At 41.6% G+C, this 14,214-nt stretch overlaps 1 long non-coding RNA gene across 1 annotated transcript in view; it reads right to left on the bottom strand.

The window, feature by feature from the left end:
- Positions 1-10,787: 10,787 nt before the first annotated feature.
- The window catches only part of LOC102024674, a 53,874-nt gene continuing 50,447 nt past the window's right edge, over positions 10,788-14,214 (bottom strand). Inside the window, exons 2-3 of the long non-coding RNA XR_260515.1 lie at positions 11,630-11,791; positions 10,788-10,939 (exon numbers count right to left, since the gene is read on the bottom strand). This is a non-coding gene — a long non-coding RNA (uncharacterized LOC102024674). The remainder of the gene's footprint in view (positions 10,940-11,629; positions 11,792-14,214) is intronic.

The raw sequence follows: 14,214 nt of genomic DNA, 5'->3' as shown, positions 1-14,214 counted from the left end.
GGGGTTTAGCAGGGAAGAAGCACAGCTGAACAAGAGCGTGTTGTCTAGCTTTGTTTGCTGATAGGAGCTCAGCGCAAAGGCATCCCATTCACGGTGCAGGGTGTCACCAAAAGCTCGCAGGAAGCCGTGCCCGAGAGGCTTTTAAGCGAGAGACCCGCTGACTGTGCAGCATGCTGCGGGAGGAGGGCCGAGGGGTGAGAGGACCGAGAGGGGGAAAGAAGAGAGGAGACCCGAGCGCAGGCGGAGGGTGCGCGGAGGCCCGGGCTGTGCACACCCTGGCTGTGCAATGTGAGCGGGACAGAAGATCCACGAGAATCTGAAGCGTGTTTATCCCACGCGGTGCAGGGTTGGACTAGTCGTCTTTCTCAAGGCCCTTTTAGCCCCTGTAGCCTTGCTTCTATGCTGACTTGGTTGTGATGAAGTTTTAAAATTCTTCTTTCTTACCTTCTTAGCTACTTCTCAGGTTACACTTAAAAGCTCATGAAATTTATAGTTCTCATAAAATTTGAAATTTTCAGGGCTAATTTTCCTTTTAAATATTTTGCTGTCATGCTCTTTTTCATCTCTTTGCTGAAGTCTAATTGTATATGGCTTTGTAGAATGGTCCCTTCATCACTAAAGCTTTTTTTTTTTTTTCCTCCGGTACTGGGAACCGAACTCACAACCTTGCGCTTGCCAGGCAGGGGCTTTGCCGCTGAGCTAAATCCCCAGCCCCTGTGCTAAATCCCCAGCCCCTCATCAATAAAGCTTTGTGGATACCGTTCTCACTTGTTTTTTTTTTTTTTTTTTTTTTTTTTGTCTTTTTTGAGACAGGGTCTCTCTATGCAGTTCAGAGAGCTCCCTTATGTAGTCCAGGCTGGCCTCGAATTCACGATCCTTCTGCCTTAGCCTCCCAAGTGCTGGGATTACAGACCTGTGCCACCATGTGGCTGTGTTTTATTTTTAGTTTCTATGGCTACAACTTCAGGTGCGTTAATTTTTTCGTTGGCTGTTAATATCAATCAATGTGTGTTTTTATCTTCAAAGTACTACTTGTAATTTCTCTAAGCTCCATGTAGTTCTTCCACAGTTTCCATTCTTCTCCCTAACATTTTTAACCTATGGAACATAGTTTGAGGACTATTTTAAAGATGTATTTTGCTAATAGTAATGTCCTTGTCAGTTCAAGAAAAATTTTTATTGATTCTTTTCCTCATCATATGCTATATTTTCTAATTTAGTTGCAGGACTGGAAATATTTGATTGGATGCCAGACACTGTAATTTTCACCTCATTAGATACTGGATATGTTTGTATTCTGATAGACATTCTTTAGCTTTATTTTGAGATGTAGTAAGCTTCCTTGTAAACTGTTTAACTCTTTTCACTTCTGGCTAATGAGTACATTCCTGGTCCTGTGTTAGCACTAGGCTCTGTTATTTCTTGTACACTTATTATTTCTGTTATTTCTTGTACACTTGTGGCTTATCAAACATTTGTCAGTGAAACCCCATTATCTGGGCCCAGAAAAAGTGTTACCCATTTCCCTCAATGTCATCAACTTTCCTGAAAACATATGAGATAGCTTGGCAGCTACCTGCATCCACTAAGAGAATACGGATATAATGAAGCACATACAGTGGATGAGGAGGATAACTGCATAGCAGTATGCGCTGTAGTAATGTGTGCTGCAATAGTTACTACAACCATGGAAACTAAGGATTCAAATAGTTTCTCTTAGAAAAATAACTTTATGACTATTATTTGTCAAAAAGCCAAACCATGGAAAGTTGAAAACCTCAGATTATTCAAAGCACTATATTTATCTTCAGGAGAGTCATTCATTTGTGCATGCTTATACCTCTTCCCTCTGCTTATCGAACAATAAAGAACACCATCTGTCAGGAGGAAAAGAGCCACAAGCCCAGGACTGAATCTTTCTCCATATTTTCAAAGATCAAGAACAAAGTGATTAAGAACTGTGTGAGGTGGCTTTTGCTTCCTCCTTTCCAACCTGTTGTCACTCTCCTGGAAGCAGCACTTCCAAGACCACAAGCTTCCAAAAAAAGTCAACTTCCCTCAGAGAAGGTACATTGGAATTTCAAACCACGTTAGCCTCCAAAGTTACCAAATGCTCCTGCCGCTCTTCTTGGTCCACAAGCAGGGAATGCCATAGTTGAAAGCGACCATGGACTTCCCACTGGACTTTCTCCTTCTGTTTAAATTATTCTTCAGTATCATCTTGAGAAAAATGGAGCCTCCACACTTCTGTGAGCCATTAAACAACTGTTTGACTGTTTAAACAACAAAACCAACCAAGCCCCGCTCTCACTACACTTACAACACCTCAAGCTTTTTCTGCCTCACCCTGTGCTATATTCTGTGTTGACACAATTCACATCCACTGGGCTTTCTAATGAAAATTGGGTTAGAAATGATTCTGTTAGGGGGAGAAAAGATCTTGAAGAAAAAAATGTGCTTCAAAGTATTGTCTCGTGTATTCTCTAAAGTAAAGTATAAAGTAGATGATTACACTGCTTTTCACTGCTGAAGAAAATATGGTAGCCACAGCGGTTGAAATACAACAGTGGAACAGTTGGCACATGCAATAAAGCAGAAAAATTCTCACTTGATTAAGGTGAGTTTCAATGTTCAATACAAATGAATTTTACCAAAGCAATTTGGAAATTAATTGTCAAGTTTGAATGTTAGCTTGGGATGTTACAAATACTATATTCTGTGGTGGTATTTTAATATTTTAAAATGGAATAAAATTATTTTTGAATAATAAAATTATTTTTATTTATTTTTGAATAAATAAAATTATTTTCATCATTATAAAGCTATGTCTAGCCACCTGTCTGCTCATCACCTTGAGAAATATAGTTCATGGATGTGATTTTTTTATTCCTACAATCTTTTTAACCTAGCATGAAAATTCAACATCACAGAGAAGACATCAAATTATATTCTGTGTGTATATTCAAAATAAGAAAAGACCTATTTAAAATGTATTCTAATTCCTGCCTTTGCATCTGAACAGTGTAAAATGCACAGTGATTGAGAGGTATGCGATATCCGTCTTTCCTACACTGAGAGTTAAAAACGCGGTCTGTGACTTCATGTCCACCCATATTCTCGAGCTTCTTAATAGCCTGAGAAAGCCAACGCTGGTCATGGCTTATCATATTGTCATAGGTGGAAGGTATCGATCCTGCAGTTATGCAGCCTCCTCTCGCCCAATGTCTTCAAGGTAAGATTTCTGTGATAATTTCCCCCTACATTGCAACATGGATTTCTTGTGATCAAAACATATGGTAAGTATATATGGCAAGTGTATGTCTACCCCTTATCCAGTTAACTCCTCTTTCTTACTAACATGTTTGCTATGTGCAGGGCTCCAGGGTACCCAGAGAAGATAACCTCGCAGCCTCCACTGCTGTTAAAGGCAGCTATGCACTGTGTTCCAGGTAATACAATGGTGAGATGGCTTTTTTCATTGTTTAAGAGAAGTCTTCCCACCAGGACTAGGATCTGCCAAGAAGACATCTTGGGACCTGATAGGGAAGGCCCTCACTGCCACCTTTGGAAAGAGACTCGAACTTCAGAAAACACATTTGCACACAGGCACCAAACCTGGACAGGAAAATAGAACCACTTTTGGTGAAGCCACTCTATTTGTGATCTTGCTTCATACATATGCAGGTCACCACAAGGACCCTGTATTCTCACAACCTGGTTAGGGAAACTGCTACTGTTCATTAAAATTTTGTCAGGTGGAGGTGCTGCCTTCTTTTTGAGTCACAGTTCTGCCCCATGTCTGAAGCACAAGCAATGGGAGGGGAAGTGTGCTGGGCGTCTCAGAGCCGCCACCTAGACGTTCTCACAAGACGTTGTGCTCCCCAGAGGTCAGACTCAGGCCGGAGCTTTTCACTGCGTGAATACTGGCTCAGTCTTCAGATGTGGTTCTCTTTCCCTCACACTGAAACTTTCAATTATCATAGTGGTGAGGAACGTGAATTTATAGACTTTATCTAATTTCTCCAAATAAGAAAGTGCAATTCACACTCCAGGGCTGTTGGTTTGCGTGTTCATGTCACCCCTGGACTAATCTTGAAGGAACTAATGCTGGAGCTGGGTGGAACCGCAGAGCCCAAGGGTGCTCCCCTAGGTGTATTTCACTGGGCAGTGTGGAGGCTACTTCTCTATGTAATTTTTGCATTCAATATTTAGTTATGGGCGCCATCTAAGGTGCCTGCTTTCCTTTGTTCTCTCTGTGGTTTTCATAACTGCTAAGATAAAAAATGATCTTAAAAAAGAATTACCTTAAAAATTATTATCAATTGCATAGTTTAGAATTTTAAGTGCATTGTAATTTTATGAGGGTTAGAAGTGGAAGAGCAAGTAAATACATGTATTGTCTAATTATTTCATCTTCAAATGTGAAAATTGAAATATTTGCAAATTATTGTGAAGATTGAAGTATCATTGTGAATATTGTGAATAGTTAAATATCATTTACTTAATTTCTCTATTAAAATTATTTATTTCTATGTCATTTACAAACACACTGAGAACATGAATCCCCCTGGGCAATGAACCATTAAATAATATTGCTTGACAAGACCAGTGAGAAATTATAGGGGACGGATACAACATAATTCTCTGTGACTGACCCCATTTCAATAATCTCTGGAATTTAACTTTGAGAAACTCTAAATATAACGTTTATAACAATAAGTACATATGAGAAATTATTGCTTACCTTAGTGGTACAGAAAAATGTATATACCTATGATACATAATTAAAATAAGATTTATGCAGAAAAGGCTTAGCTTAGAGAAACTGGTGTTTTATTGTTGATGTCACTTGGGTATAACTGAGGAGGACTAGATGACTGAAAAGTTTTTGGAACATGATATCCTGGGATGTTTTCAACCGGCCAGCTTGGGTTTCCATCAGTATCAAGGAGACTGCTTCTAAATCACTGAACAAAAGCTGCTGCTACATATATTACATTTCACACATATATACACATATGTCAACAGCTCCCCGTCCTTTTCCCAGGGCTTTATCTCTATTGGCTCCTCCCCTCAGTGGTGATATAACATTTCATTACTTAATTTTAACATATTCCAGAATAACATATCCAAATATAGAATATCTACACTGCTTATATACGTGTGTGTGAGGCCAGAGGAAATACAAACAGGGGAGAAATAATTACTCAATTTCAGTAGAGGGCGTAGGCACCAGATAACATATCTCAGTGATTTAAAAATTGTTAGTTGAAGAGGAAGTTTTCATAGCACCAGGAAAGAAAAGTCTCCAATTATGCTATATCAGGTAACTGATTAGAAATGCACACAGATTTTAGTGATATTAAAGTTTGAACATGTTTATGTTAGAGTCCAGGACGTATGTGCTGGGTGCTGTCTGTCTTTCCTTTATTTGAGGTGACATCTCCTGTTCACAGTTCTCATTCTTAAGATTAAAATTTTAAATTGAAGTTAAAGTTTTACCAGCAACTAAGTGAAATGGTAAATTAGAATATTAAAATTCTACAAATTTTCCAGGAGTTATTTCTGAAGTCCAAAATGTATTTAGCTGTCAGTAATAGGGAAAGGCTTCCCTACAAATGAAAAAACTGTTTTGATACAAATGAGCTTTTACTATTCAGTGTCTGAAATCTCTTGGGCTCAGGCATCCGACTTAATGTAGAATAAGGAATTTGTTTGACTTTTTTTGCTCGACTCATCTGTAAAAGTGCAAATCTCTATTATTAGACTTATTTTCTCCTCCAATTCAGAATCCTTCAACAAATTTGTTATTCAATTGACAAAATAAATTTGTCTATCTTGTTCAAATCAATGGGGCTCCTGGAAAATTGAATATTCTTTTCAAATTCTTAGGGTTTTTTGTTATCTATTATGTGATTAAGTAACACAATCTAGTATCTATGATACATATATAGATTGTAGGCATAAATTTCCCTTCTTTAAATAGTTCTGAATATTGGTTTTAGCCCAAATGAAGTTTCCTATAGGTTTTAGTAACATAATAACCTGACAGCCTTGAAATTACTGACAACTTTGCATTATGACCTTAAATTTTAAATTACAATATAAATCCCAGTTTATTAATGTTTCTTTCCCACATTATTAATATCTTTAAGTGGGTTAAAAAGTGACAACCCATTTCTAATTAGTGAAAACATGGAATAAGTTCTTCTGCATGTTTCTGTTTTATTTGTAAAAATTAATATTATTCATACATTTTAGATATACATAATGATCACATTCATCATAGGGAATTTGTACTGTACATGATACATCTTGAGTCATTTTTCCCCCTTTCCTTCCCTCCCCTTCAACCCCCTCTTCCCCTCCCTATTTACAAAAGCTTTGTGTGTTTCTGTTTTTTTTGTTGTTGTTGTTTTTCTCCGGTACCGGGAACCGAACTCACAACCTTGCTCTTGCCAGGTAGGCGCTTTTGCCGCTGAGCTAAATCCCCAGCCCCTGTGTGTTTCTGTTTTAAAAATATGAACTAGCTCTGCGAGGAACTGGAGCTATGCTGCCTGCTACGTATAGCCAGCTAGTAACCAGACGAGCTCCCTCCTCGAGGCGGGTGGTGACGCACTGTCACAGTGCAGCAGCCTGGCTGAGACAGCTGCTCTTTGAGGCTCAGTGGAAAGGGCACGAAGCCAGCTCCATCCCTAGACCCAGCGCCTCCCTGTTGGATGCTGCACGGCAAGAGAACAACACAGGTGAGCGGCTCTGCTGCGGCTGCCATGGCAACCACGTACCTGAGCGGAAATGGACCGCTACCTGTGTTCAGGGCTTTGGGAATCACTAAAAGGCCTCCATTTAAAAATTAATTTTTGAAATCTTTTGAAAATCAGCCGTCAATATTATTATTTATTGTATTATTCAAGGTCATATTTGATCTCTATGCCTCAATTTCTTCACCTAAAGGGACAATAGTATGTCAGTCATGTTTTGTTCTTATTGTTGGTACAGCAAGGTGGGTAGGGAGTTAGAACATATTTTACACTCCTGCCATAGACAATAGGTAGATACAACACAGTTTACTTGCATAAGGGGTTGTATTTTTCAAGGTTAATGGGCTGACCAGGTGAGCCCAGCCTGCCTCCAAAGAACACCACCCAAATCCGACCTATGCTTGGTTAGGGGTCAGTGCCGCCTGCTAGCTGCTCTATTTCCTGGCTTAAGAAGTGGAGGAAGCTCTTCTGGTTCTATGGCTGGAATTTTAGGGTTCTGGGAAGGGATTCTGGAAGTCTCCTGGTTGTTCGTCTTTGCTCCATTCCCACTGAGGACAGCCACTTTAATAAGTAGAAGTTTCATAGTGTTTCCTGTATTTAGAAATGTTTACATAGCAGCAGATAGTCTCGCTATAGTCATATCAGTCCTGCATGAGGACAACTAAGGTTGGTAGAGTCGCTGCTGGCTAGCACTGTGCTAAGGACTTTGTATGGATTTTTACTCTTTAGAAAATCATGGCTCAAAAGCTGCAAAAAACTGATACTTGTGTGTCAAGAAGACATCAGGTGGGTGTTGAAATGCGGAGGTGGCCAGTGAGTTGCCAGGGTCCCTCCTGTGGAAACTTCCAAGGTTTCAGTTATCCTTAAGTGAAACCTCGGTGGCCAAGGGAAGCGGGGGGAGACACCAAAGCTGGAGAGATTTAATTTGCTCCTTAACTTATTACACGGCGTTATTTATGACCTACTGGCACAGAAAATGTTTTATTGATTGTATGTTATGAAGTGTTTGTTTTTCTCAACTACGTGTTCTGCCCTCTGGTCATGCTGAAGGGAGCTGAGCAGATGCCAGGGCAGCAACTCCAACCACAAATCATCACTGAGGGCTGTTTTCAAAGACAGTGTTCTCCTAATCAGAGGGGCAGCAGCTCGCTGTCTCTGTTTTTCTTCAGCATCTGGCTTTCCTGCTTATTGGGCAAGTTTTAGTTCTTTAGACAATTAGCTGCTGTCTGGAGGTGAGAAGGCATATGCATGACTATGATGAAGGCGCGCTTTTAGATTTCTTATTGGGAAACAAAAGAGGATCTTGAAATTTAGATAGACAGCTAACGATCAGTTTTGCTCTCTAAGGAAGTTGGGTGCTTTTTCCTTAAATTTTGGAGTATAAATTCGCTATATTTTTTTTAAAAAACTGTGAGAGTCTGGCATTGTTTTCTTGCCAAATAAGACACTAAATTGGTGGATATTTTTAGTGACTAGTTTATTCATAAGCAAGAAAAAAGACAAATATTAAGATCTTATTTCCAGTAGCAAAAATTCATGTTATCAAAGTCTTAAAAAAGGTTTTGAATTAGAGAGACTTGCACCATCGTGTAATAGATAATCTAGTAGATTCATAAGACTGTTCTTTACCTAGTTTTAGTGGTTGACAGTTTTAAAATTAGGTAAGGATTCTTACCTTCTTGTGTCTGCAGACTATTAGATTATTTCATTATTCACTGGAAAATCCTCCAAGTATCCTTTCTTTTTTTCAAATAATTTTAATTGAATGTAATACATCAGGGAATGAGTTATCATCCATAGAAAATAATAACATATTTTATTTTTAGAGTATTTCCTAACCAATTGAAAGCTGTGCTGTGTTCATTTATTCTGATAACTTTAAAATACATGCAAAGTTGAAATGAGGTATCATGCAAAATCAAAATTTGAGCTAGACTTCTCTACAAAGCTTCTTTACATTTATGTTCAGATATGTGTCACTTTCATAATAATTTTCTAACATAATCCTAAAGTATACTTCACTTTCATTACTTTTACCACATGTAAATACTAATTTAAACATGCAGAACCTGCAGTCATGTTAGTACTCTGAATTTCATTGGTTCACTATGACAAAATGAGGTCTTCCTCCATTTTTCCATTTTGTTCCTCACTCAGGCTAAGTCATTTTGCTGTGGTCATTTCCCCACGCCCGACACACATCCACCCACATTCCTCACACACTTGGAAGGTGCTGAAGACTTAGCGACCAGCTTCTTCCAAGCCAGGAAAGCTTTTTTTGACTAAAAACTCTGGTGTTCCCCAAAGCACATAGCAAGAAATGTTAGCACAGGAGCAAGTAAGCCAGGTTTGTGACCCTGGAGGCCCGAGTTCAGCCTGGAACTGGAGCCTAAAGGGTTCAGTCCAAGGTCTGGAGCTCACTGCAGTGCTCTTTGTATCAAGAGGCCAGTGGGTCTTCAACAGAAGGCTGGAGAGTCTACATGAGGAGGCTGAAGGATCCAAAGCCAAAGCCAAAGTGTCTGCCTGCAGTAGAAGCCAGGAGATAACATCCAAGCTGAAGGCAAAGACTGGAGTTCCTTCGAAGGACAGAAGCTAGCCTGTCCTTCCTCATTTCCCTTTTATAACATGCAGGTGCCCTGAGGTATGCTAGGGTGGGTTCTCTACACCCTAGGGTGCAGACAGCTGCCCTTGGACAGGTCCTTAACATCCTAGGGTGTAGAATTGCTGAGCTGAATTAGTTAAGCTTCTAACCTTCTCAAGTAACACAATCAATCAACCACTGAATCTCATCAGAGAAAAATAATTTGCAGGATGCATCAGTAAGAGATATAATAGGATTTTTTAGGCAGAGACTTAAAGTGTGTGCTAAAAGAAAGAGTGCAGGTATGTGAATGTGTGTGTGTGTGTGTGTGTGTGTGTGTGTGTGTGTGTGGGTGAGAGAGAGAGAATGAGAGAGAGAGAGGCACTTTATGATCCTGAGCTGGGCATATTTACGGGTTGTGGGAAGCTTCAAGGTAGGTGATCCAGGGGGTGTGTTCCTCCTATCTCTCAGGTCACCCATCTGGCCACTGTGACAGAATTCAAGATCTGTACATGTGTTTGAAGTTGAGATCTGCTGCCCACTAATATTGCTGCTTTCTTAAGGATGCAGGAAGCACAATTTATAGGTGGAAAGCAGTGGTTTACTCATAGATGGAAAAGCCCAATTTACAGGTAAAAGGGAATTGCACCGGTTCATTGTGTCTGGGAGACAAGAGAAAAGAGCATTAGACTGGGCTTGAGGAACTTTTATGTCCTGAAGCTGCAGTTTTTTTCAAACAGGGTAGAAGTTTAGTTATGAGTAGGAAGTCAGAGCAATCTAGAGGTGGGGTGAGATAAAAGAAAGCATTGGATAACAGAAAGAGTCCAGTGAAAGGAAATAGTCCAGCAAGTTAAGACCTAATGCAAGCAGCTAGTTAACCTTAGAAATGTCAAAGAAAACACAAGGACAAAAGGTGAAAAGTTAGGATAAGAATGAAGATAAGGACCTTTCCTCCCAGCAAGGAAAGTTTTTGATATGTTACCATATTTGCCCAACAATATGACCAAGTGTTATATTAATTTTTACTCCAAAAGATGCAATGAGGACTTATTATCTGGGACTGTCTTATCTTTTCATGTACAGCAATCTAGATGTATTCATGCACAAAGATCTACATTTATTCAAATGCACTCATAGCACCTTCTTTTGGAACATCATCATAACTCTGTAACCCTTAACAATCTGCATTTCTTGAGACTCCACTTCCTGTGGAACCATTGGCCCCAACTGCTCACGTCCAGGAACGAAGCTCTCCATAATGAGCACTTGGTGTCGCTGATCCTGCTCACAGTGCACCAGCAGCACAGCTGTCAGTGATTTTATCCCATGAACTCTGCATGCAAGTCATGACTTCTTGCAGGCCGGCTTCACAAAGTTTCCATTAAATCAAGTGTTAACTGATGATTTATGAGTCAGGAGTGCAACAAAACCGATGAAAGTTGAGAATGATGGTCCACACAACAGTGATGAAAACTCACAGGCGCCGAAATTCAGAAAACAATCATATTCTACTTAGTACCAGTCTGTTCAGAAATTTCCTTTGAGTTAACATCCAGGGACAATTTGGAGACAAATATAGACGACTGCATCTTCACAGCTGGAAGAGAATGCAAGATTTAGAATATTGTCTGATGGTCTGCAAGCAAAACCTGCAGTAGACAAAAGCAGGGAACAGCGACTTCCTTCCACCATTGCAGTAGAAGAGTGAGACTGAGCTGACCCCATGAGAACCGAGGCAGTAAGGGATTTTGTGCCCTGGAGTGAGCTCATGGAAAAGTACTGGGGACAACCACCCCTCCCACAAGCCATTAGCAGGGAAGAGGATCAGCTCAGTATGTGGAGCACATTGAGTTATTCCTGAATTTGCAAATACTTTTCTCTGTGATTAGGCCATCTGTGTTTGCGAGTTGGTGCTCATGGAAATTAGGCTTCTACCCTCCTGTGGAGACCAGGAGAGAGGAGTGCTATGTTCTTTCATATCTATATTTCAAAGAGAAACTTTCTAGGTCTTTGAGAAATACATTCCTGGGTTTTAAAATTGGCAAGTGTCTCTTTAAAAAGATTTGTACCTGAAAGAACAGAGAAAGAATTGGTAATTATAAGTTTCCTAAAGTAAATGTCCTAAGAAAAGGGAAGTCAGAAGCTAGAGCAAGGAGTTTAGCCAACAAGAGCAAAAGGTCTGCAGGAAACAAAGGACCCCGGCTGAAATCAGAGGACCCACTCCCCACCTACCCACAAGGAAGTCACAAAATAAAGCCAAAGACCATCACTTTTTGCAGACTCTTACCCTAAAACCTAATCCAGAGCATAGAGAAGTACGCTGGATCGTGAGGCTTCACTCCTTGCCTTAGTGTCCAAAACCAAGCTGTCCAGAATGGAAGCAGGAACCTGATGGATGAGGTGGGGAAGCCCAGCGGCTGCCACAGGACCTCTCCTTTGAGCAGAAGACCTGCAGGACAAAGAAGAGAGCAAGACGGACCCCTGAGTTCATGGGCTCCTGAGCATTGATTACCTGCATGCATGAATCTGGTCAACGGCACTCGTGACCCTTGCTCCACAGAGGAGGAACTGAAAGGCAGTGTGTTTGTAAGATTCCCCTTCAGGTAGCCAATACCTCAACAGACAAGTTGATAGGAGGAGAGGACTTTCATCCACAGTATCCAGGTCTCCCGAGGGGTGGGCTGGCACCATTGCTATAGGCTGGAGATGAAGGGGTGTCTCAGTGAGGGGCACAGTGGTCCAAAGTTGCTTCACTGATGGCAGCCAAAACGCACACTGAAAAGAGCAGAGGAGCACCTCGGACCAGATAGTGTCCAGAGTCACACCTCTGCGACTCGCGGATTTACTTCCACACCTCCAGAGGCTCCACTTCCTGATTCCGTCACCTTCCAATAATGCCATCACATGTGATCTGAGCTGAGGACTGCGGGTGTTACAGCCCTCACCAAGCAACCATTTTCCAAAACGCATCAGCCACTCCACCTTCAGCACAATGAGTCTGAGGGGGCCATAGCGAAATCATAACAGACAGACACGACAGGAGAGTAACGAAGAAGCCTTAGTGCCCTACACACGGCACATGATTTCAATGCACCAATTATTTCTGCAGCTAAAAGCAAGAACTAGAAAACCTGAGGTTCAAAGATCTCTGAGAACCTTTTTGGGTCACGCACATCTATGCAGATGGTACCGTGTAGACGTGGGGTTATGCCACCCACATCCAGGCTGGGTCCTCCCTTCAGTGTGCTGACCCTTGGGCCCCTAACACACTGCGCTGGTCGGCTTGACTGCCCGAAGATACTCGGGGATAGGGAACTAACATCAGGGACAGCAAGACTTCAAATTGAGGACGCACGCACCCCACACAAGTGCAGCTCAATCTCCCTTAGCCTCTTTGGGTCTTGCAAACTAAGCAACTTTAATTCCCTGCATTAATTGTGGAGTAATTAAAGTTCAGGAGCTTATGAACTCAGGGATCTGTCTTGCTATCTTCTCTGTCTTGCGGGTCTTCTGCTCAAATGGGAGGTCCTGTGGCAGCCGCTGGGCTTCCTCACAACTATAAGGTACATCTACACAGTGCACATCTATACAGTGCTACCGTAATTCATGGACTTGATTTTTCACATGATTCTGGTCATAAACCGAACTGGATGAGAACAGTATCAATTTCAATTCACAGTCCAGCCTACTTCCCTGTGTTCTGCATTATGTTCAATGCTGACCTTATGGGTAAATTTGATTTGGTTCTCATTCAATTTAGTTTGGGCGCAGAGTAGTGGAAAGAATTAAGATTATGAACCGAGGTGTATGTATCTTGCGCTTGAATTCCGTTTTGTTTAATGTCGGTTAAAATAAGTGTTTTATGATCCAGACTTTATACTGAGATTTCAGATTTTGCTGATTTTGTAGCAATGGAGTTCATGTCAAATTTGTGCACAGGTGGACTGATCTAAAGATTAGGGAAATAGAGCGGACTGCTTCGAGTCTTAGCAGTTTCCCAGATGTGCAGCTACTATTTAGAAATTGTATTGAAATTGTGAATTAACACTTTCCCCCAATAAATACTTTTTCCTGGACTAATCTTTCTGATTGCAGTGCTTGACTAGGCAAGTCATGACTGAATACAGCCGAGCAGCTGGCTTAGTTAGCAAGACTCGAAGCGGCTGAGGGAGACTGAGCTGTAAGCCTGAGGGGCGCGTGCCTCCTCAGCTTGAAGTCTTGCCATCCCTGAGGTTAGTTCCCTGTCCCTGAGAACCTTCACGCAGCCAACGGACCAGCCTGGTGTGTGAGGAGCCCATGGGCCAGCACACTGAGAGGGAGGACACAGCCTGGATGTGGGTGACACTGTCCGGTAGGATGGGAACAGAGACAGAAGTGGAGTTCTCGAATATGTGCTACCTCAATTCCTCTTGAAGGTGTCTATGGTTTTTGTTGCTACCGTCACCTGCAAACAGTAGACACCAGCTCTGAGCAGCTGTTCACTTGGATTCATATCAGGACTGGTCACTTGGATTCCTATCAAGGAATCTGGGGGGCTTTCAACTTCGGGTGGGAGCTGCATCCTTGCTCTGCCTGGTTCTCAGGCCTCCAGCTTCCTGGACTGAGCAGATTCTGGCTCCCTAGTCTGCACCTGCAGGCGGCCCTTGTGGGGCTGTTCAGCTCTGACCATATAAACCAATCAAAGAATCCCATCATAAGTGTGCATCTCATGTAGCACACACACACTATGGGCTCTGCCAGGCTGGAAAGCTGCCTAGAACAACGGAAACACGAACCTACCCTCCCTGTGCCTGTCACTGCCTCCCTTCTGACTGCTGGGATGTCCCAGGTACTCTGACCTCTCCCCTGCTTCCTCAGCTCTGGTGAAGATTT

Source organism: Chinchilla lanigera, unplaced genomic scaffold, assembly GCF_000276665.1.
Source record: "Chinchilla lanigera isolate Chin_1 unplaced genomic scaffold, ChiLan1.0 scaffold00016, whole genome shotgun sequence".
Taxonomy (NCBI): domain Eukaryota; kingdom Metazoa; phylum Chordata; class Mammalia; order Rodentia; family Chinchillidae; genus Chinchilla; species Chinchilla lanigera.
Note: the sequence above shows the minus strand (reverse complement) of the source record. Positions and strands in the feature narration are given on the sequence as shown.